This window comes from Lissotriton helveticus, chromosome 3_2 (assembly GCF_964261635.1).
Source record: "Lissotriton helveticus chromosome 3_2, aLisHel1.1, whole genome shotgun sequence".
Taxonomy (NCBI): Eukaryota; Metazoa; Chordata; class Amphibia; order Caudata; family Salamandridae; genus Lissotriton; species Lissotriton helveticus.
This window is the reverse complement of record NC_136062.1, coordinates 488954541-488979372: the sequence shown is the minus strand read 5'-3', so window position 1 is coordinate 488979372 and position 24832 is coordinate 488954541. Positions and strand designations below refer to the sequence as shown.

General features: G+C 47.2%; 1 protein-coding gene across 1 annotated transcript in view; it reads left to right on the top strand.

The window, feature by feature from the left end:
• Window positions 1-24832, top strand: part of LOC144826090 (uncharacterized) — a 279685-nt gene that overhangs the window by 75337 nt on the left and 179516 nt on the right. The gene's annotated exons all lie outside the window — the stretch shown is intronic.

Here is a 24832-nt window from a genome sequence, read left to right as displayed (position 1 = left end):
GCTATTGCCGTCGTCCTTGTTACATAATCCATCGTGAAGTTGTACATCTAAAAGAAATTAAAAGAAAGATGTTATGATTGGTAATTGTTGCTGTATTAATTTGGAGTTAGATAACATCGCGCTTTTATAGATTTTCATTGTCATATTTCTACGAACCAGAGGGGAATATTATCAAGGACCGGTGATAAAATTATCGCTGTTTTATCGGCAGGAAACTGCCGATAAAACGGCAATAATGGGTTTGATAATACGCCCTTGTTAATTCCCATAGAAGCCCATGTTCTGGTGTTAACATAGGCTTATTTGGGAAATAACAAGGCCGTATTATCAAGCCCATTATCGCCGTTTTATCGGCAGTTTCCTGCTGATAAAGCGGCGATAATTTCAACATCGGTCTTTGATAATATGTCCCTGTTTGTATTGTGAATATATTCCGGACATTTCAGCGATTATAAAAACGTTACTGCTATTGGGAAAAAAAATTAAACATGTAAATTAATACATTATATAGGAGTGCGTTCGTCTAAAATATTAAGCCGCATTTTTGTATGTAGTCAGCTACAACCCTTTGACTCCTTCTGATGCGTACTCAAGTCTCACTGCTCACCTTTTGTGGAAACGACACTTTCTTCATGATGTAGTCACGATCTCCAACAAAGAAGTCTCATATAGGGTGCCGAGTCTTGATATCTCTATGGATAAAGACATACTTGTGCTCCCATCATCATCATCGCAGGTTCTTCACCCGCTCAGTGCTTCGGGCACCACTAATTCAGTGACCAAAGAGGCCAAGCATGTAGTAGTGGGCCCCTTGTTCGGTGCTTTGGGAACAACTCTAAAATGGCGTACAACACGTGCGCTCCGTCTTTTTTATAGGTAGTGTCACGTGTGTAGTGACGAATGTGCTGGATGGGTGTGGTGTGGGTGTATACCAACCATGAGGGAGTGTGTGTGTCGATCTGATAACTAGAGCTGCAACTAAGAAATCACTACAATGGAAATGTGGGCCATATACTGTTGTTGTGTTTTCCTGGTAGCGTAAGAGTGGCTTTCTTTTTTCTATGTGACGTTATGACAGCCGTGGCCCGTGGAGGGAGTTGCGGTGGGGCAGGCAGGCGGCGCAGGGGAGGGGCAGGGAGGGGGGTGATAAACAACGGAAACAAATGCAATGCAGGGCACGGAACAAAATTTGTTTTATTAATTTAATTGTTTACTTACCTGCAATCATCCAGATTCCCTTGTTTATCACCCCCCACCCTGCCCCTCCCCCACCCCTTTTCCTAGCTATCCCACCGCAACTCCCTCCACGGGCCACGGCTGCGTTACGATAGAGTCACCATGTATGTAGCCTACTTTGTGATGCATTTTTTTGTACAATGCGTTTGAAAAACTAGTTGTGGTAGGGTGCTTTTAAATTAAACTGTGTACTCTGCTTACGAGTTTGTTGAGTGTAGAAGTATATATTCTTTTTTTCTATTTTCTATTCTATCATAATTGTGCTGACTTTTCTGCTTTAGCGTGCAGTACTATATTATTTTATAAAATGTATAACTGTTGAAATCATGTTTGAAAGTCTCTGTGACGAATAGCAATGCTGGCTCCTGCAGGAAGTGGGGAGCCGGCTGGGACCGTGAAGGCCTTGGGGCTGTTCCCACGGTCCGCAACGTTAGATTTGAGCCCCGGGGGATGGGGTCTTCGGGGATTATAGAAAATTAGTGATGAACGCTATTTTTTTTCATGGTAGATTTATCGTACGTGTACCAAACACCTATGGACGACGTACCGCTGGAAGATTGAAAGTCGTCCCATAAGCGTACCTAAGGAAGAAAAATAAAAATTATTTTGAAGTGTATTTGTTTATGTGTTGTGTGGCTCTAAAAAGAGCCCTTGTGTTTATTGGGAGATTTTAGTACCTACAAGTAAGTACCGATGCAGAGTCTTAAGTTTATGAGGAAGACTCTGTTCCCGTCATCTGTAAAATGTGCACCATCTCTCCTATAGATGCAATGCATATTGAAACGCCGGTTGTTGTTGTAAATGGACCCCATTCTATAGTCTTGGAGAAAAGCAGAAACAGATTTATTCACATATTTCCTAGCTTTTTCAATCTGTTGACAATAGTGATAGGACCAGTTCCATTTCTGCCTTTGGCATATATTAGAATAGACAAAGGCAGTTTGGGGGAAAAGTGCCATCAATTCTCTAAAGGTGTCCTTCATAAGCATTTCCAGACCTACCCCAGTCAAAGTGCCTAGGTCATTGCCACCACAGTGCACAATTATGAGGTCAGGGTGTTGGAGATGTGAAAAGGATTTCACCAATGGCATCAATTGGTGCCACTTTAATCCTCTCTGTCCAATCCATGTAATGTCTACATTTGGTAAACCTAGGTCTTTGTCAATTCTTTTCTGTGGTGCGTACCTTTGGCTCCAGAAAATGTAGCTGTGTGTCCAACAATCCACACTGTAAGCATTTTGAAGAGAGGTCTGGATGCACTCTGATGGTCTCTGTAAATGAAATGGCAATTTGAAAAGTAATATTTTTCTGAAATGGTGGACAACATGCAGTTTCGAAAAAAGAAAAGAAATAATTGGTTCAATTCAATTCAAAAACAGTCTTTATTTCGATTGTTCATCGTAAAAGACATATATAAAATACACATTTTATCTAATACACCATAAAACATAGTGTTAAATTACATATTTGTAATAAAATATATAAATACCTATAATTACATTTTAAAAACACTCAGTAAGACCGGATTAAATATATCGCATACAAAGACTTTCTATGTAATAAGTAAGTTAAAAGGCAGAAGCTATCAATTCATATGCTGACCATCTAACAAGGTCCCCCTGTTTTTCTCCCGTATAGCCCAGGACCAGCTCAAAAATGTGGCGACCCCTATGACTGCGATGTCGTTGCACCCAGTTTTCAGTAGCCTTTTGGCGCATAGGGCTGAACTGGTCCCCAGGGATCTGCAAAGGGGTTTAAGCCACATACTTCATGGATGCTGGTAAGCAGGGCAAACGTAAAGGAGATGACCAATATTTTCAATATGCTCGGGACAGAACGGGCATTTATCTCCTGTACCTATTGCCCACTTACATGTGAACTTCCTTAATGGGAGACACTCATCTCAGAACTTATGGTAAAGCTTGCGATCTCTCAGTTTCGTTATTAGATCCAAATAGCTTTCCATACTGGGTTCATCTTGAAACTCACAGAAATCACTGGTCAGGGTAGAGCTAGACAGGGATGAATACCTCCTGTCTTTAATAAAATTCCAGTAAGCTGCTCTACAGATTGCTTTAGTTGGAAATTCAGCAGTCTCTGGACTATCCCACAAGTCCCTCATCCCCATATTGGTGAGTAAAGCTTTAATACTAGTGAACCATGAGATTTTATTAGAGCCTTCCATTCCCCTAACTTCTATCAGTCCCTTAGAAAATAAGGATAATTCGGGGGTTATCCAAAGTGTTGGACTTGGCCCTTCTGGCAGGTTCACCCCTAAACTTTTTGCTTTTAATGGTGACCTGGTGATGGTGATTTTTGGTTTCTGCGCACTTTCACTGTGTCCCAGTGGAAAGTGAGTGCTTGTGGTGAGATAGGCCTGCCCTCCCATAGGAATGCATGAAGAATGTATGTGTCCCTGGTAGTTCCTGATGCGTGGGGTGTGCAGGCTCGAGTCTGGGATGTGCGGACTCGTGTGATTGAATGCTGCGCAATGAGGTATGCGGCGTGTATGTGTCTAGTGTGGAAGTGCCACTTCTAGACATGTGTGTGCATGTGCAGTGAGTGTGCTGGCGTGTGATTGGCTGGAGCTGGCTGGTGAGCCTGGCTCCAGGAGTCTGGATGGGTCTGCCCCGGTGGTGAGTGTTGAGATTACCATGTGTGATGTGAGGGAGTGGTGCACCTGGGACCTGAATAGGGCTGGGCTTTCCCCACACAATGCTGGCTCCGCCCCCTGTGGTACGACTGATGACCCTAGCCTGCCGGGTGGATGGAAAGGGTGGCTGGGGAAAACAAAGTTCTCCAAAACCAGCTGCGACTGGTGTCTCCCCCACCCTGCACCCTGAGACAAAGGGATTTAATGTATAAAAAGGGACTGTGTCCCCTTGCAATTTGCTCTCTTCTTGGATCCTGTTGCTGAGGGGGGCTGCTGCTGGGCGCCAGGAGGACCGCCACTGGGGATTGCCTCCCTGCCTAGAAGGACCCTGTGAGCTGGCTCTGGGCCCAGCCTTGCCCCCCCTTCCTACAGGACTGTGCCTGGACTTTGGTGCACCCAGCGCTTGAGAGCGTTTTTCTTTTACTCTCCTTGTCCCTGTAGCGCTTAGGAGCACTGCAATCCTCCCCCTAGCGCCTGGAAGCGCATTATTTTGCCTAGCGCTTGGGAGCGCTTTTTGTTCCCAGCCGGTGCCCACCCGGCATTTGCCCCGCTTAATTGCCGATATTTTATAGTCCCCTGGCCGGTGCCATCCCGCCATGGACCTTCCCGCTATTTCTTTTTTCCCCCAAGCGAGTGCCCACCTCGCTTTATAATTAAATTGAAGAGGGAGCCTACCCCTCGTGTTGCCCCGTGTTTCACCGCCGCAGCCCAGGAGTGTGCACAGACTCCGCCGTGCCGCCGCGCTGTCTGCGACGACCCGGAAGTGGTTGGCCGACCGGCCAATTGCAGTGCGGCCTGGCCGGAAGTCCAGCCCCCGCAGTCGCGGCGTGAGAGGACGCCGGCGTCTCTCCCTCGAAGCTCCCGTGTGAAGGTGAGCCCCGAGGCAGAAAAGAAGAGCCGGGCGGGATTCGGAGAGAGCCCCGTGCCCGGAAGCAGCAGTAGAAGCAAGGCAGAGGGGGCCCGAGGCACATTGCCGGTGCCTGCCCCCGCCGCAGAGTGAGGAGACCAGCCGACGCCTTCCCCCGCTTCCCCCGGTCTGGGGAAGCCAGCAGAGTCTCGCCGGTGAACCCCGCAGTCCCGAGGGAGAGAGCAGCAGCCGGTGAGTGTTGCTCCAGTCTTCCAACGTCCCCGAGCAGTTTCCTTTCGCTTTGAGCGGCCCCGGTTGGCAGAGGGCTGCTCCAACGATCCTGGGGGCATTTCTTTGAGTTAGAGTCCCCCGAGAGGGGACTCCAAACGGGGCACATATCTTTAGAGCCCACAGGGCTCCGGGGGCATACTTTGTTTCCGAGTCCCCAGAGGGGGGACTCCCCACAGAATTGGGCCATATTTCTTCAGAGCCTGCGAGGCTCAAACAGGGCACATTGTTTATGAGCCCTGAGAGGCTTTTGGGTGCCACATTTGTTCGAGCCCAGAGAGGCTCAGGGGGACATTCTATATGTTTGGGGCCACGAGGCTCCAGCGTTGGCCCCAGTGTCTCCACAGCTGCCCAGCACTTAGTGGGCAGCTGCTCCGTTTAGGCCCCTGACATTTGGGACAGTCACTGGTGGTGGCCTAATGTGAATTCTGCGCTATTGTGTTTTTCCTGCACCTATGAATGTGTTTTTTGATGCATCATGTGCCTTGTTCTTACACCGCTGAATGTATGTTTATGCATCATGTGTTTTCCTTCCTTACACCTCTGAATGTTGTGATGCATCATGTGTAAAATGTTCCTATGCCTATACCCCTAAATGTATGGTGATATTTAGGTGGTTGTTTTTCTCCTTGTACAGGTGTTGCTAGTGAGGTCCTGGTTCCCTGCGGGACATTTTCCTAAGGTGGTTAGGGTTGCGTAGGTGGTACTTACCGGTTAACAGTGGTTACTGGTTGTGTGCTTTATCTTCTATTTTGTACTACAGTGATTATTATTATATGTGCTATGTGCTAATTATTATTCCTACAAGTGCTGATTCTACCAAGTACGAAGTCTAAAAGTGCATATTCCTGACAGTGGTCCATGTGGCCCTGTCTTGTACATATCCCCTGTAATTTTTGCCCGTGCCTATTGGCACATTGTAAAGTGTGTGTTTTTATCTAATGTGTTTTGGTGTAATACAAAGGCTATTTTTATATATAACCTTGTGTGGAGTTTCCTTTGTGGTGGGCCTTGGGTGTTGTTGCTGGGGTGCGTGCGCAAACACTTAACTCACATTGCCTCCGAGTTTAGCCTTACTGCTCGTGTCACGTTACCAAGAGGGTGAGCAGGGGTTATCTTGGCGTGTAACTCCCTTGCCCTGACTTAGGAATGGTGGTCTTTGACTGACTTTGGCGCAAGCCCTGGCCAGCCAGGGATCCCATTTCTAACATTGGCTGGCAGCGGAAGGGATCCGGATTTGTGTTTGCATTGTACCGCAGTGGCAACTGGCCGCACTACAAAACTCTGCATTTTAGATGATCACATTTTCTGGATTATTGTTTTTTTGAAGTTCCATATTACTTCTCCTAAAAGTATCATTGTGTAATTGTGTCCAGTACATTTGTTCCCCGCCCTGCGCCCAGAGTTGGTACCTGTGTCACGTGTGGTCAGGTTGAGGAATCAGGGGTGGTAAAAACTGCCTTACCAGTCCGAGAGGGGGGTTGTGTGTGGATGAATGGTGTGTTGCACTGGACAGGTGAGTGTGAGTTCTCTGGGATAGGGAACTTGCTGAATACCTTTGTGAATTGTGTACTCCTGTGTTAAACTCAGACCCCTAGGTTCCCTGTGTAATCTTTTCTCAAGAACGTCCTCCAAAATGGAGCCTGCTTTTGACTTCAATGATCTGGGTATATAGAGTACGTGGGAGCTGGTAAGGTTCTGTGAAGAGAGAGACCTAGGGAGGGGTGAGTCAAACGGTTACGTACTTAAGGACCTTCTGGTCCAATGGCAAAAGGATCAATGGGATCTTGAGCGCAGTGAGGAAAGGGCCTGGGCCTCACACCATGAGGGTGGTGGGTCTGGGGGGTACCCTGAAGATTCAGAAGAAGAGGGAGAAGACGACAGTACCTGGACGCCAGTAGAGAGTGAAGACACCATAGGTAGGGAGTCCCTTGCTGGGTCCAGCGTAGGAGGCAGCGCCTCATCCCTTTCCCTGTCCCCAAAGGAGTGGGAGTATAGGAGGAAAGAAAGGGAGCACCAGCTGGCCTTAGAGAAGCTCAGGTTAGAGCATACCCAGGCTATGGCACAGCTGGGTGTTAAGCAGCAACAGCTAGAGACTGAGAGGGTCTTAGCGCAGGAGAGGATAGAGGAGGCTGAGAGGGCCTCCACCAGAGGCAAAGTAGCTCTGGAGGGTTGTGGTAAATAAATAATTAATTACCGGTTCTATTTTTCGGGATACTCATACAAATAGATAGCTCAATAAATAAGAGTCAAGATACGAGGTAGCTAGAGTTGACAGGCTTTAATTAAGCATAAAGGACAAGAACAGGACAGCCTGTACGGGATCTGGGAATGATGCGCATCTGGGAATGGGCATAGGCAATTGGGAAGGGGTAACTTTTAATAACAGTACATTAGTATATATAGTTAAACAAAATACATTGCATTCAATACAGTAGGCGTAGCAGTAGGCGGAGTTTGTAGCAGTCGCGAAAGATAAGGGCAGAATGAGGTAACAAGAAGGCGTGTACAGGGCGTATACATAGACATGTGATGCAAACGTAACAGAATATGTCATAAACGGGGCGGAAACATGGAGGGGGCTACCTGAGCAGCTGGGACCTCTAACCTAGTGGTGCGCGCAAACTGACAATGACGTGTTACTAGGGAGAACTGGGGGGCTATGACTTCTGCGCTAGAAGAGGAGACTAAAGTCTGGAGTGTCAGAGCGACATGTACCCAGGCATATCTAGTATCTCGTGTTTAGAGTACATGTTGATAGAATCCAAAAGTTATCAGAGTAAAGGCTAACAGACATTAAGACTGGTGCATACATAATCCTACTTGTAGTGCGTGTGCGGGGAATATTCTATGAATATGAATACAGTATTTCTCTTACATGGAGACATAAAGGCTAGACCATGACGGAAACTATTGATGCGATTCAGTAGCTTAGGAATGCAGAGAAGGAGGGCTGGACTGATAACTAGAAACATAACATACTCTTGGCAGACTGGAAGGCAGAGCCAGGCCGAGCCGGGCACTGCGAGGCATGAAAGTAAGCTAAGGGTCAGGGATACAGGTGGGGGCTGTATCGCTCCTCGGAGAGGGTTCAGGAAACAAGAGCTGAATCTGAGTCCGGGCCCTTTTGAGGCCTAGAAACGGGGATATTTCAATGAATTAACGTGCACACTGTGAAACGTGGCAACGTAGCTTTACATAGGCCTGATATTCGTTGTATTCACGAAAACTGGAAACTGGCATACTAGAGATGGACACAACTGTAATTGCGTCTTTAATTGATCATAGGGGAATACATGCATATCGATCATGCACATATGACATAACATGGGGAACACGTAGGCACATATAACATGGCAAAATTTACTTTTCCACATTCCCTCCTTGTGCCCTACGTTTCCATCAGGAAACATCTATATTCATGATACCATCTATCATTTCATACAGCATCATTTGCTCGTCTCGAATTGTCTTGGAACGGGACTTAGGACTAGGAATACAAGAGGTAGCACAAATGCCGCAAATCGCAGGGCCACATTGTATACAGAGGCAGCAACTGAAAATGATCATTACTGCAATACCTAGAAATGACAATACTTTCCATCCCCAGGCAGATATGATACTCCAGAGCCAACTGGACCATGTCCAGGTGCCTGGATTCTGGTGTAACTGATGGGCAATTTTGTGAAGTCTGGTTATAGCTGAATAAACAGACGGCGCGTTATTAGGAATGAAAATGCAGCAACTAGATCCGATGACTCTACATGCTCCTCCTCTATCGGCCAGTATGACGTCAAGAACGAGACGATTTTGGAGCACGACAAATCTCATAGCAGATTGCTCTTCGGTTAAGTTACCTAGAGCAGAAGTAGTCTCATTCACTACTGCTTCAAGGGTTCTTGTTAACCTACGGATTGACTTACTATTCTGGACAGGGCCTATAAAGAAAAAGAAACCTCTATTGAAATCTGTATACTGTTCTAGAGCAGTTTCAGTTTGATCGACAATTGGGGACTCAATCTCCCGTCTATGTCTGATGTGTACTAGATGTGTGTTTCTGTGATAATCAGATGGGGCTAGAAAAACTGGTGGCAGTAGGAAGGCAATGTAACATGTTCCATCCCAATCGAGGGGCAGACGAACATATGCGGTCTGACCACAAACAAAATAAGAATGACGTGAAGCTTTGAAAATAGATTTCCCACTGTCACTATACTCGACAGTAGTAGTACAATCACTATGTCCTACATGTGCGGAACCATTCTTTCTGACACATAATTCGCCTTTGACTGGTAGTACTGAAATAGCAGGTAAGTCTGGAGTAGTATCAGACTGAACATTCAGATCCATAAAATTCGAAGAATAATTACCTAAATTGTAAACTTCATTTTCTAGATCTAACCCTGTTCTATCGGGGAGACCTTGCTTGTCTGGAAAACATGTTCTATTCAGAAGGGACATATCATTTGAAGATGACGTTAACATGGACCATGCTCCACACGAACCATTATGTGAAAATGGATAAGGAAAGAGTGGCAGAACTCCCTTCGGTGTCTGGAAAGGGGGGAGTCGACCACACACCCAACAATTGGTAGCATTGCTGGTCTGGTGTGAATAGTGTAACATTCGTATAAATGTATTATTGCGCATAGCAAGACGATAGGATAACTCGTGAGGAGGCAGATCACTAAATGTGTGCTCTACTGTAGCATTAGAAAACTTATTTACATGAGAAATTGGAAAACATAAATGCAATGCATAACTTGTGCAGGTAACCATCAAACTTAGAAACAATAGAAAACTCAGAAAAACGATACATCGGATAGAGTTTTGACTAACTCTCTCACTATGGGGGTCTATCTCATACATGTCAGATACCTGTCTAACCGTTTCACCCGAGGGGGACTTAGACAATTAAACTGGCTGACTTATTTTACTAGACCGTAGCTTCAACTTATACTCCTGTTGCGGAGTTTTCTCTAACAGAGGAACTTTCAGTTCGGGATTTAGATTAATGTCTGGTTTCAGACAGTCTTTAGAAATGGAACAGTCTTTAGAAATGTCCTTTAAAAACGTCTTTTTCCGGACTCCATGGAATTTCTTGATATGCGACAGATGGACCCAACCCTTGCGGCCTTCCAACTTCACGGCCGTACGGGTGGTCAGAAGGACAAGTCTCGGCTCCTTCCAACGAGGCTCCAGCGGACTTGAACGATCAAAGTTCCTTACGAGAACAAGGTCTCCTGGAATGACCTCGTGCGGTTTCACTTCAGTATTGTCTGGAAATGCGGCGGCAATCTGTGAACGACAAGAGTGTAGGGCAGACATCAAGGAAGCTAGGTAATCTGTCAACATATTACTGGAAACATCTGTAATACTGCGGGGTCTAGGTGTACCCCACATATTTGGGGGGCGGCCGAATACGACCTCATAAGGGGACAGACCTGATCTGGAGTGTGCGACCATTCGCATAAAGAATAAAGCTACTGGCAGGGCAACTAGCCAGTCTACACCTTTCTCTTTACATGTCTTGGCAATACGGATTTTCAGGGTCTGATTATGTCTCTCTACGAGACCGGCTGCTTCTGGATGGCGCACACAATGGAACTTCCACTGGTACCCTAACAAGAGGGAAACATGTTTCATGAGCTCGGATGAGAATGGCTGGCCGTTATCAGAATACACGACCCTAGGGAGTCCATAACGGGGGAAGAATTCACGAACCAACTGCTTGGCAGTGGTCGCTGCTGTATAATCTGGAACTGGATATGCTTCTGTCCACCTGGACAAAGCGCATACAACTACAAGAACATACTTGAAACCTCGACATCGCTCCATCTGAATATAATCCATCTGGAGGACTTCAAAAGGGTGGTCAGGGGGCTGGAATCCACCTTGTTCCACCGGGACACTTTTACCTGGATTGAATTGACAACATATCATACAAGTACGGACTTTCTGCTTGGCTGCAGCTCGTAAATGCTTGTTAAACCAAAGGTTCTGAATACTGTCTAACATGGCTTTTTCTCCTAGGTGTGCTGGACTATGTGCGGTATTGATAATGACTTGAACCATAGAGTCGGGGAGAAACCATGTGGCTTTTCCCTTCGTCAACCATCCCTGATCTGTCTGGACCCCTCCTTGTTCGGACCATTTCTTGATTTCTTCAGGAGTAGCATGTAACTGTATGTCTATGACATCTTGTGTAGGGTCCTTAACTGTCATACAAGTAGTCTGTTCTGGAGTGGATGTCTGTGTCTTGTTAACTGGAATGTCTGGTGTCTGAGCAGTAAGTTTGGCTGTTCGATCTGCTAGATCGTTACCTTGGGAAATGATGTCAGTAACTTTCGTATGTGCTTTGCACTTCATGATAGCGATAGCTGTCGGTAAATGTATTGCATCTAACAGAGCTTGAATGAGGAGACCATGCTGAATCTTGGTTCCATGAGAAGTCATGAAACCTCTCTCCTGCCAGAGCACTCCGAAGTCGTGTACAACTCCGAATGCGTAACGTGAATCTGTATATATGTTTACTTTCAGGTTCTTGGCACATATGCAGGCTTGGGTCAGAGCAACTAGCTCTGCTGCTTGAGCAGACAGGGTGTCAATACGGTGTGTTTCAATAACTTCAGTGTCAGTGGTCACTGCATACGCGGCTACTAGTTCTCCTGTACTAGTTCTCATACATGAACCATCCACATAAAGTGTCAGGTCGGGATCAGGTAATGCAATGTCTGTCAGGTCTTGTCTTGGCTTAGTCATAGTGGTAATGACTTCCACACAGTCATGTGTGGCAGGATTTGAAGTAACTGACGGTAACAGAGTAGCAGGATTTAGAACGTTGCAGCGTCTGATTTCTATGTGTGGCTGGAACAGTGTCAGTTCATAACCTGTTAAACGTGCAATGGTCAAGTGCTGAGTCTGTGTTCGGTTTAAAAGAACTTCCACGGAGTGTGGAACTTGTACTGTCAGGGAGTGTCCTAATACTATGGAATCACTTTGTCTGATTGCTAGAGCTGTGGCTGCAACTGACTTGAGGCACGCAGGCAAAGCCTGGGCTACTGGATCTAATGTGCTAGAAAAATAAGCACAAGGCTTGTACTGTCCGGCTTGATCTTGTGTGAGAACAGATAATGCAGTACCATCACGTTCTGTGACAAAAAGTGTAAAAGGCTTACTGTAGTTCGGTGTAGCTAGAACAGGTGCTTGGCATAAGGCTTTCTTTAATTCATTAAAACTAAGTGTATGTTCAGATGTCCAAGGGAGAACAGTCGATACGGCTGCCTCCTGTGTCGTTAACTGTATCAGTGGCTTTGCTAGAAATGCATACTGAGGAATCCATTGTCTGCAGTAAGAAGTAAGGCCAATAAAAGCACGTACCTCCTTCTGTGTCTTGGGCTGTGGAAGACTCGCTATTAACTGGATACGGTCTGGTGTCAACTGCCTACCCCACTTGGACAGTAAGTGGCCTAAGTAGATCACTTGCTGGACACAGAACTGGAGCTTCGAAGGGGACACCTTGTGCCCCATCTCGGCTAGGAAATACAGAACTGTAAGTGACGCTCGCTCGCAATCACGCTCAGAACGGGCTGTGATCAGTAGATCATCGACATACTGGAGCAGGGCAGTGTCAGCTGGCATGTGAATATTGTCTAGTTGTCGTTTAAGTGCTTGACTGTAAATGCTAGGACTTTCTGTGAAACCTTGAGGAGCTCGTGTGAATTTATAGCTCCTTCCATTTAAACAAAAACCGAAAAGGTACTGGCTGTCTGGATGAATCGGAACACTGAAAAATGCATTCTTGAGGTCTATTACAGTAAAAAATATAGCTTCAGAATCAATAGCTGTCAATAGAGATGAAATATCTGGGACTACTGGATACTGGGGTATAATACATTTATTAAGTTCTCGAAGGTCAATCACTAATCGATATACTGGAGGTGCATTTGGATCAGTACGTTTCATGACTGGAATGATAGGAGAATTACATACATTGGAGTCAGTTTCTACAACCACTCCTTGAGCAATGAGCTCGTCAATAATTTTGGATAAGGCTGCTACAGCCTCAGGTGGCAATCTGTACTGTCTGATTCGTGGCAGGACTATACCTTGCTTGAGGGTCACACGATAGGGTGTGATTCGCATAAAACCTACATCAGTTGGACCTTGCGCCCATAAATGCTGCGGAACATTGGACAATCTTGGATCAAAATCACGTAATACATAGTGACCTTTAAAGTCTCTTAAAAACAAACGTATTCCTTCTGGAGAACAGCAAATAACTGCACCTAATTCTTTTAATGTTTTAATGCCTAACAAATTTTCTGGACATGATTTCGTAAGTAACAAATCAGTAGTTCGGGACAATGGACCAACTTCTAGAGTAACTGGCTTTGAGATCTCGTTTACAATAGGCTTTCCTGAAAATCCAAGGGAAACATTTCTAGAGCCTGAGAGCGGAGCCCCTGGAACCTCGTCATGACTGATAGTAGTCCTACTTGCCCCTGTATCAATCAAAAACTTTCTGTCTTTCCCTAATACTTGACTGTGTACATAGGGACCCTCTTGATCTACAGGTATCTCGATGAGAGGCAAGCCTACCTCCCTCTCTAGGCTGTTTCATGAATACGGTTGATACTCTGGATACTCTGTCTGGGCATACTGGTACATCTGCTGTGTAACATGCTGTGTTGCAGCAATAGGCTGCGGTGCTGGAACTGTCTGTTGTGCATTCTGTGGTGGCTTAGAAGTCTGTGAAACTTGTTCTTGTCTAGGCGGACGTGGTCTTTCTTTAGTCTTACCAGTTGCTATGTTGTGTTTCAGAACTGCACACTCGTTTATAAAATGACCTGGCTGTTTACAATAATTGCATGTCCCTTTAACGGGAGCTGCAGGATGACTGGCTTGATTCGGACCCCTCTTCTGACTGTCTTGTGGAACAGATTGTGCAACTAGTACTTTCATTTTCGTGTCCTTCATACGTCTCCTTTCGTGTTCTTGCTCTTCCCTGATTCTATTCTGGTGATACTGGAGCATCTGTAACATCTGTGACGGGGTACTAGCTTGCCAAGTACTTTCGACTTTCAAAACTCGATTTTTAACTTGTGGGCTTGAATTCTCGACTAGTTTAGTAACAAAAAGATGAGGGTATGACTCGCTACCTGTCTTCAAACCACTGTTGATAATGAAACATTTTTCGAATCTAGAATAAAAATCACTAGTATCTTCATCCTGTTTCTGTTTGCATGCTGAGATTGCATCCCAATCTTCCTTTTTCGTGGCTAGTAACCTTGGCAAAATTTGAATCAATAACTCGGGCAATTCTTTACATTTCTCCCCAAGACCGGTACCTGGTACTCGTATTTTATCTTCAGCTTCTAGAGCTGTCCAATCAATCTTTTTCTCTCCCACCTCCCATTCTTTTTCCTTGAGTTTCTCATATACCCCTGCGGGCAACAGGACCTTTAACATTTTAATGATATCTGGATACGTGTATTCTCCCATACGGAGCATGTCTTTTAATTCTCGATGGAACCCTGCTGGATCTTTGTCGTGACAGGGAATTAATTTCTTCATCTCTAAGAGTTCCATCTTTGTGACAGGGGTGTAAACAAATACTCGTTGCATTTCACCATCCTGTGTCCTAACTGGATGTACTTCTCGTAACGGATGCGGTCTATCTATGTAAAATGGTTTACTTTCTGGAGGTGAGACGTGAACAAAATGCGGGTTCAGAAACGTTCTATATTTGTGGCGCTGTTCTAGAATGACACTAATTAAATCGGTACCTAAACCTTTCCATTTATACTGGAGTAACTCGTTCAGAACATCATGTAACGGACCTGGATCAGAATGTTGTCCCTCATACAGTGTAATGAGGTGCTGGATCATATACATACCCACCAGTCGCTGCTCGGCTGGGGGCAGTTTCAGAAACATTTGTGCCACTATTTCGTCTGGAAAAGTGGTAGAATCAGTAATCCATCGGACTGCTGATCGGGCTAGTTCTTGTTCATGCATGGTACTAAGTTCACTATAACCGATTCGTGATTTCAGGATGTGATCGGTAGCTTGAAATACTTGTTCTAGAGAATCTTGTTCTGGTGCTGGAAGATGAAAGACTTTCTTGTGTTCTAGGCGCGAATGTCGGTCTGGAAATCTAGATTTAACTACATACGCTATTCTGGCGGTATTCTCGTCTTCTACTTCTTCGGTATCAGTGTTATCTTCTTTCTCGCTTACTTGTGCTGCTTTGCGTTTCTCGTGTAACCTTATTATTTCCTTACGAATTTTCTTGTACATACTGTCTATACTACTGAGTGTCCTGTGTCTTCCCTCGGCTATATTATCACTCCACTTTGTCAGAACTTTCATTTCGATCGGATATTTAGTCGGACAATCTTGTTCCCTTATTAAACAATTGATTAGAAACTTTAATAGTATGAGCTGGGTCTCAGCTTTTCTTAGAGACATGATTTCGCCAATACTTTCTGGATCTTCTCCTGTACGGATGAAACGATACATTCTGTCTAGCTCTTCTTTCATATTCGGTAGGGTGTCCAAATACTCGGTCACCCGTCTTACGCGCAATGAATATATAACCATATTATCATCGCCTGGGACTGGATCATAACGGCATTCGGTAAGAGCTCGTCTGATATCTGCAACGGACTGATGTTTGGGCGTACGCTGTAACGCACGTTCATGTAACTCGACTAACGTTATACATTTGTGTGGCGGCGGGGTACCAGGAGGACCTCCTCCCGCGGCCCCTAAACTGGAATCGTCGACTGATACTCTTCGTGCTGGCAGAGTGACCGATGTAGCGGGAACTTGTACTATGGGCTGGACCGGGGGTACCGTAACAGGTGCTGTAACAGGTGCCCCGGTGGCTGGAGGAACAGGAATTACATTATTTACTGGAGCTGGTGGAGCAGGATTTGCATATTCTGGGACTGTGTCGTCCAAATAGGACGAGAGAAAAATATCAGCTGCGGTCGGTTTGTGACGTAGCTTAATCGGAACTATTGGCGGCGGAAAATTACATGGTGCTTCCGGGGTTGCTTTTGGCAAGCCCTCGGCAAGAAGAGGATACATACCCTTAATGAGGGCATTTCTCTGTCTGTCTGACTGTTCGGTTTTAACTCGTTCACCTACTTCGATTAATTCCCTTTCTTGGGCTCTCTCTGAGGATTCCCTACTTAATTCTGACTTTCTAATGTCTTTTTCGGTTCTTTTATGAGATTCTTTGCGCCATAACTCGATGGCATCTTTCTGGGACTGTCTGGCTTTCTTTTTCCATAATGCTTCTTCTACTCGCATGATGCACTCGGCATCCCACGTACCTGATACGGGCCATCTATACTTTTCCTCTAATTGTTTGGTGTACTCCACCCATAAATCTAGATACAATATGGCACTTATGCCATGCTTTTGATACATAAAATGACCTGGACTGTCCCTAGGCGGGACAGGAACTGCTTCCTCGAGCAGACCTTTTCTAGTTCCTAACTGACATAACTTTGAGAACAGAGGCATGACTAGGCTGGAGTCTGGACACAATACAATACACGATAAACACAATAATAACTGAAAAACGAATCATTCATACCACGACATTGAAAACACATGAAATAACATTTAGAATAACAGTTCGGACAAAATACTACCTGAAATACTGAAAACAGAACACATGAATTTCTCGAGAACAGAACTTACTAGAGCAGAAACTAGAATGACTGGATGCACTGCTAAAACAGTACGAAACTTACCGGTCCCATAAAGAGACACGTCAGGACCCGCATCCACCTAAGTGGACACTTCGTGTTGGATCTGTGTACCCAAACCCACGGACCAGAGACAAATTAATTGACCCTGTCTAGACACTACCCCAGCAACGGTACTCACCGGGCAGCAAGAACGGAAGGCCTCGGACTGGACTGGACTGCTACGACGACGGACGGACGAACTTCGGACTTCAGTTACAGGTGGGCCTCCGGATACCTCGGACCTTGGACTCTCGGCTTGGGCTCTGGTCGGGACTCGCCGCGTTCCTCCACCGCCTCGTCTGGACGCTGGACCGCAACCTCCGTCTCCTCCGCGGGCCTGAGGGATACTTGAAGCAGAAATATCTGCACGTGCACGGTATGGTTCCGTCACGGCTGCAGAGGATCAGGGGGCATGCGTGGCTTCTCCGGCGCGTGGGGAAAGGGCAAGTCCCTGTTCGGGCGCCATTATGTGGTAAACAAATAATTAATTACCGGTTCTATTTTTCGGGATACTCATACAAATAGATAGCTCAATAAATAAGAGTCAAGATACGAGGTAGCTAGAGTTGACAGGCTTTAATTAAGCATAAAGGACAAGAACAGGACAGCCTGTACGGGATCTGGGAATGATGCGCATCTGGGAATGGGCATAGGCAATTGGGAAGGGGTAACTTTTAATAACAGTACATTAGTATATATAGTTAAACAAAATACATTGCATTCAATACAGTAGGCGTAGCAGTAGGCGGAGTTTGTAGCAGTCGCGAAAGATAAGGGCAGAATGAGGTAACAAGAAGGCGTGTACAGGGCGTATACATAGACATGTGGTGCAAACGTAACAGAATATGTCATAAACGGGGCGGAAACATGGAGGGGGCTACCTGAGCAGCTGGGACCTCTAACCTAGTGGTGCGCGCAAACTGACAATGACGTGTTACTAGGGAGAACTGGGGGGCTATGACTTCTGCGCTAGAAGAGGAGACTAAAGTCTTGAGTGTCAGAGCGACATGTACCCAGGCATATCTAGTATCTCGTGTTTAGAGTACATGTTGATAGAATCCAAAAGTTATCAGAGTAAAGGCTAACAGACATTAAGACTGGTGCATACATAATCCTACATGTAGTGCGTGTGCGGGGAATATTCTATGAATATGAATACAGTATTTCTCTTACATGGAGACATAAAGGCTAGACCATGACGGAAACTATTGATGCGATTCAGTAGCTTAGGAATGCAGAGAAGGAGGGCTGGACTGATAACTAGAAACATAACATACTCTTGGCAGACTGGAAGGCAGAGCCAGGCCGAGCCGGGCACTGCGAGGCATGAAAGTAAGCTAAGGGTCAGGGATACAGGTGGGGGCTGTATCGCTCCTCGGAGAGGGTTCAGGAAACAAGAGCTGAATCTGAGTCCGGGCCCTTTTGAGGCCTAGAAACGGGGATATTTCAATGAATTAACGTGCACACTGTGAAACGTGGCAACGTAGCTTTACATAGGCCTGATATTCGTTGTATTCACGAAAACTGGAAACTGGCATACTAGAGATGGACACAACTGTAATTGCGTCTTTAATTGATCATAGGGGAATACATGCATATCGATCATGCACATATGACATAACATGGGGAACACGTAGGCACATATAACATGGCAAAATTTACTTTTCCACAGGGTAGACTATCCCCTGCACACAGTTTTAATTTTCTAGACTCCCCAGGGCGGGTTGAGTCCAGTGGTGGCAGCTATATAGAGTCCCATGCGAGCAGTCCCATTCCTAGTTCCCCGAGTATGGAACCTGTTTCCCAAGAGGAGGAGAACAGGTTGAAGTTCAGGAACCTTAGGAAACCACCTCACCAGGGGTGTGGGTATTTTGTGGATGACTGTTCTGATGCAATGGAGGAGTGGCTGGCGGCTAACCCGGACGATGAGAGGGACGAAGTAGTGATTATGTTTCTCAAAGAGCAGTTGCTCAGTGTTTGTTGTCCAGAGTTGCGCCAGCACCTGTCGAAGTTTGGATACTTTTTCCCTTGGAAGCTTGCTGAGGAAGCAGAGCGCTGGGAAAGTGCTAGAGGTTCTCTAGAGTAATTAGGGAGTGATTCCAAAAGTAGTGGTTCAGGTATCTTCCAGCCCAGCGTGGTGGAAGAGGCTCAGTGTAGCCCAGCTAGGTCCCAGGATAGCGAGGAGGGTGTAGGGGCTTACTGCCTGGCTCAGTGGAGCAGGAGTAAGTGGGTGACCGCGGGTCCCCAGACGCACTAAGCCCTGCCTCAGGACTTGGATGGTTTCTGTAGGAAACACCAGGTTGGGGATCTAGGCTGTCCTGTTACTCCATTTGAGGAAGATCTCCTAGTGAGTAGAGGACCTGGCGCGTCTGTAAACAGAGCTCCTGTGGTTCTAGAGTCTGGTAGTACCGCTCCGGTAGGGAGTGTACAGGAGTCCAGTGTGAGGAGTGATTGGGGGATGAGTTCCCCAGTGGAAGAACCAGTGGGTCAGGGACTACCCAGTTGGACGAGGTTCCCATGTAGTGACAATGGTGACGCCACTTCTGTTCTGGGGGATCTTCGTGCACTGTCAGGTGGACAGGGGATGGGAGATCTGCACCAGACAGACAGTCACACAACATATGTGTCATTTGTTAGCCTCAGGAGGATCGTGTGTAAATCACCAGAAGTCCTGGAGTGCCAGGCAGTTATTCCTCCAAAGGTTCTAGACTCGAGGTTAGAAGGCCAGGTTCAGGATCCGCCTGACCTGGAGGGAAGGACGACTGTAATCAGTGTCCTGACCGGTTCTTCTTCCAGAAGTACCGCCCCAGTTGGTAGGGAGCCGGATTCTGGAAGGGGGTGCAGAGGGTGGGAGAGCCCACCTCTGACCCCGGTGAAACCTGAGGGGTTAAACCCTGGGTTGGAAGGTGTTCTAGGTGTACCCCTCGCCGGAGGAGGAGGAACCCTAGGAGAAGAGGTAGGGGGAGGAGAGCCTTCCCTGAGACTCCTGGTCCGCCTAAGAGTGTAGACCCTAGGCTGGATAACCAGTGGCAGTCTAGTCCTGTCTTGCAGACAGGAAGAGTGGAGAATGGCTACTATGTGCCAGGGGTTATTACCCCCCGCTCTGCAAATATGCAAGGACCAGTGGCACCTGGGTGGTCCAGGGCCTGGTCCTGGCCGCGACAGCTTGGGAGTACCAGTGGGGTAGCCCAGTTGTTCCAGACAGTGGTTTTGGAAGGAATCCCATGGGTTCACCGCAGCGTAAAACAGGAGGGTGTCCCTGCAGTTGCGGGCCCGCGTCCGTGTTCTATCGCCTCAAGCAGGGAAGTCCATCACGGTGGTGATTGGTCTCCCCTGCGTTTTGGCTGGAAGGGGGTGGTGTTGGACTTGGCCCTTCTGGCAGGTTCACCCCTAAACTTTTTGCTTTGAATGGTGACCTGGTGATGGTGATTTTTGGTTTCTGCGCACTTTCACTGTGTCCCAGTGGAAAGTGCGTGCGCACTCTGAGTGCATGTGGTGAGATAGGCCTGCCCTCCCATAGGAATGCATGGGGAATGTATGTGTCCCTGGTAGTTCCTGATGCGTGGGGTGTGCAGTCTCGAGTCTGGGATGTGCGTGTGATTGAATGCTGCGCAATGATGTATGCGGTGTGTATGTGTCTAGTGTGGAAGGGCCACTTCTAGACATGGGTGTGCGTGTGCAGTGAGTGTGCTGGCGTGTGATTGGCTGGAGCTGGCTGGTGAGCCTGGCTCCAGGAGTCTGGATGGGTCTGCCCCGGTGGTGAGTGTTGAGATTACCATGTGTGATGTGAGGGAGTGGTGCACCTGGGACCTGAATAGGGCTGGGCTTTCCCCACACAATGCTGGCTCCGCCCCCTGTGGTGCCACTGATGACCCTAGCCTGCCTGGTGGATGGAAAGGGTGGCTGGGGAAAACAAAGTACTCCAAAACCAGCTGCGACTGGTTTCTCCCCCACCCTGCACCCTGAGACAAAGGGATTTGATGTATAAAAAGGGGCTGTGTCCCCTTGCAATTTGTTCTCTTCTTGGATCCTGTTGCTGAGGGGGGCTGCTGCTGGGCGCCAAGAGGACCGCCACTGGGGATTGCCTCCCTGCCTAGGAGGACCCTGTGAGCTGGCTCTGGCCCAGCCTTGCCCCCCCTTCCTACAGGACTGTGCCTGGACTTTGGTGCACCCAGCGCTTGGGAGTGTTTTTACTTTACTCTCCTTGTCCCTGTTGGGAGCGCTGTAATCCTCACCCTAGTGCATGGAAACACTTTATTTTGCCTAGCGCTTGGGAGCGCTTTTTGTTCCCAGCCGGTGCCCACCCGGCATTTGCCCCGCTTAATTGCCGATATTTTAAAGTCCCCTGCCAGGTGCCGCCCCGCCAGGGACCTTCCCGCTATTTCTTTTTTGCCCCCAAGCGAGTGCCCACCTCGCTTTATAATTAAATTGAATAGGGAGCCTACCCCTCGTGTTGCCCCGTGTTTAACCGCCCCAGCCCAGGAGTGTGCACAGACCCCGCTGGGCCGCCGCGCTACCTGCGATGTTCCAGAAGTGGTTGGCTGACCGGCCAATTGCTGTGCGGCCTGGCCGGAAGTCCCGCCCCCGCAGTCGCGGCGTGAGAGGACGCCGGCATCTCCCCCTCGAAGCTCCCGTGTGAAGGTGTGCCCCGAGGCGGAAAAGAAGAGCCGGGTGGGACAGGGGGAGAGCCCCGTGCCCGGAAGCAGCAGTAGAAGCAAGGCAGAGGGGGCCCGAGGCACAATGCCGGTGCCTGCCCCCGCCGTAGAGTGAGGAGACCAGCCAATGCCTTCCCCCACTTCCCCCGGTCTGGGGAAGCCAGCAGAGTCTCGCCGGTGATCCCCGCAGTCCCGTGGGAGAGAGCAGCAGCCGGTGAGTGTTGCTCCAGTCTTCCAACGTCCTGGGGCAGTTTCCTTTCGCTTTGAGCGGACCCGGTTGGCAGAGGGCCGCTCCAACGATCCTGGGGGCATTTCTTTGAGTTAGATTCCCCCGAGAGGGGACTCCAAACCGGGCACATATCTTTAGAGCCCACAGGGCTCCGGGGGCATACTTTGTTTCCGAGTCCCTAGAAGGGGTTTCCCCACAGAATTGGGCCATATTTCTTCAGAGCCTGCGAGGCTCAAACAGGGCACATTGTTTATGAGCCCTGAGAGGCTCTTGGGTGCCACATTTGTTCGAGCCCAGAGAGGCTCAGGGGGACATTATATTTGTTCAGGGCCACGAGGCTCCAGCGTTGGCCCCAGTGTCTCCACAGCTGCCCAGCACTTAGTGGGCAGCTGCTCCGTTTAGGCCCCTGACATTTGGGACAGTCACTGGTGGTGGCCTAATGTGAATTCTGCGCTATTGTATTTTTCCTGCACCTATGAATGTGTTTTTTGATGCATCATGTGCCTTGTTCTTACACCGCTGAATGTATGTTTATACATCATGTGTTTTCCTTCCCCACACCTCTGAATGTTGTGATGCATCATGTGTAAAATGTTCCTATGCCTATACCCCTAAATGTATAGTGATACTTAGGTGGTTGTTTTTCTCCTAGTACAGGTGTTGCTAGTGAGGTCCTGGTTCCCTGCGTGACATTTTCCTAAGGTGGTTAGGGTTGCGTAGGTGGTACTTACCGGTTACCAGTGGTTACTGGTTGTGTGCTTTACGTTCTATTTTGTGCTACAGTGATTATTATTAAATGTGCTATTTGCTAATTATTATTCCTACAAGTGCTAATTCTAACAAGTACTAAGTCTAAAAGTGCATATTCCTGACAGTGGTCCATGTGGCCCTGTCTTGTACATATGCCCTGTAAATTCTGCCCGTGCCTGTTGGCACATTGTAAAGTGTGTGTTTTTATCTAATGTGTTTTGGTGTAATACAAAGGCTATTTTTATATATAACCTTGTGTGGAGTTTCTTTTGTGGTGTGCCTTTGGTGTTGTTGCTGGGGGTCCGTGCACAAACACTTAACTCACATTGCCTCTGAGTTTAGCCTTACTGCTCGTGTCACGTTACCAAGGGGATGAGCAGTGGTTATTTTGGCGTGTAATTCCCTTGCCCTGACTGAGGAATGGTGGTCTCTGACTAACTTTGGCGCAAGCCCTGGCCAGCAAGGGATCCCATTTCTAACACAAAGCCTTCTCCAGAAGGCCGGCATTCTGTACCGTGCAATGTCCTCTATGGCGTGGCAACCAAGGTCAAGCAAGAGGGGGATACGCGGGGTAGATTTCGGGAGGCCCACAATTGATCTTAAAAATTTGCTCTGAGCAAGTGCTAGGTGGTACAAATTAGTGGCTCCCCAAATCTCAGCCCCATAAAGTATTGCGGGGATTTTTTTCGTGGAATACACTTTGACAACAGGGGCTATAGGCTTAGTATGTGACTGCCTATGTTCCTTAATTAGTGCGCCCACTAATTGCGAGTGTTTGAGTGCCATTAGCTTCAGTTGAGGTGACCAACTCAGTCTATCGCCAAAGCTGACCCCAGGTAGGTGAAGATGTTAGTTTGCTCCAAAAGCCTTCCGCTCATGAAGACTCTTGAAGTTACGGGCCTAGCACCATGGAGAACCATGAACTTCGTCTTCTCTACGTTAACAACCAAGTAATGATCGCAGCAGAACTCCTCAAAACGAGACAGAGCCAACTGAAGCCCCTGTCTCGTTTTGGATAATATCAGGGTGTCATCTGCGAACATAAGCAGGGGTACCCTATGGCCAGCAAGCAGGGGCGCATCCGTAGAATAGTTCTCAAAGTACGAATAAATAACAAAAATAGGGTGGGGGCCAGCAAACACCCTTGGCGAACACCCTTCCCCACCGCTAATTTCTCGGTAACCTCCCCTGGTTTTCCCCATCGGACTTGAGCATAATTCTCACAGTGAAGCCTAGCCACCAAAGAAACCAGTTCCTTAGGCATCCCTAGCCCTAGCAATACCTCCCACAGTTTAGATCTTGGGACCAGGTCAAACGCGGATTTTAAATCCACGAAAGCAGAGAAAATCATACATTTTCCCAACAAGACCTCTTTCCAATATAACATTACGACTCTGAAGGCTCGATCAAGGGTCCCTATGTGTGCCCGGAACCCTGCCTGCAGCGGGGTAAGAATGTTCTCTTCGAGCATCCACAGCTGGATCCTACCAAGGATAACTCTTGCTACAATTTTCTGTAAAGCATCAATAAGGCTTATAGGCCTGTAATTGGCCGGCGCGGAACGATCACCCTTCTTGTAAATTGGAATAATTTCCGCGCCGAACCAAGACGCTGGAATTGGAGCACCCCCTGCTATCGCATTGATTACATTCATAATGTAAGGAATCCAAAGATCAGGATCTTGCTTGAACAAGTCAGCAGAGATACAATCCGGCCCAGGAGGGATGTATGACGTTACAACGCATGCTTTTACCACACATGCTGTTACAACGCAGTTTTTACAATGCATACCATTACAACGCATAGCGCTTTGGGGTGCTGTATAGTGAATAGTTTAACTTACTATTCCAACTCCAGTCCCCGTGGACACTAGGGAAGGTGTTGGATAGTAAATTAAATCTATTCCCTATCCTAGTGCGCCCCCCAGCGCAATGCGTTGTAATGGTTTTCATTGTAAAACCTGCGTTGTAATAGCACTGCGTGGTAAAAGTTGCGTTGTGAAGGATGTTTCCCCCCAGGAGCCTTGCCATTTGGAATGGTCTTTAATACTACCTCGACCTCTTTGGTATTAAATATCAGAGTTGTATCTAAGATAATATGTGGTGCCGGAGACTCGTTACGAGTGCCCTTCTTACATTGAGATTTAAAATAGGCAACCCACTGTTGTGTTTCCACATTGTTATTAGGGATATTTGTCCTTTGCCCATTTCCCCATTTTATCAACTCCCAAAACTGGGTCATATTACTGCCTTTACATGCTACCAGCAGGTCCTGCCATCGCCCCTCGTCCCAATCTCTCTTTGCCTTACGGAAATTAGTGATGAAGGCTATTTTTTTTCATGAAAGATTTATCGTACGTGTACCAAGCACGTATGGACGACGTACTGCTGGAAGATTGGAAGTCGT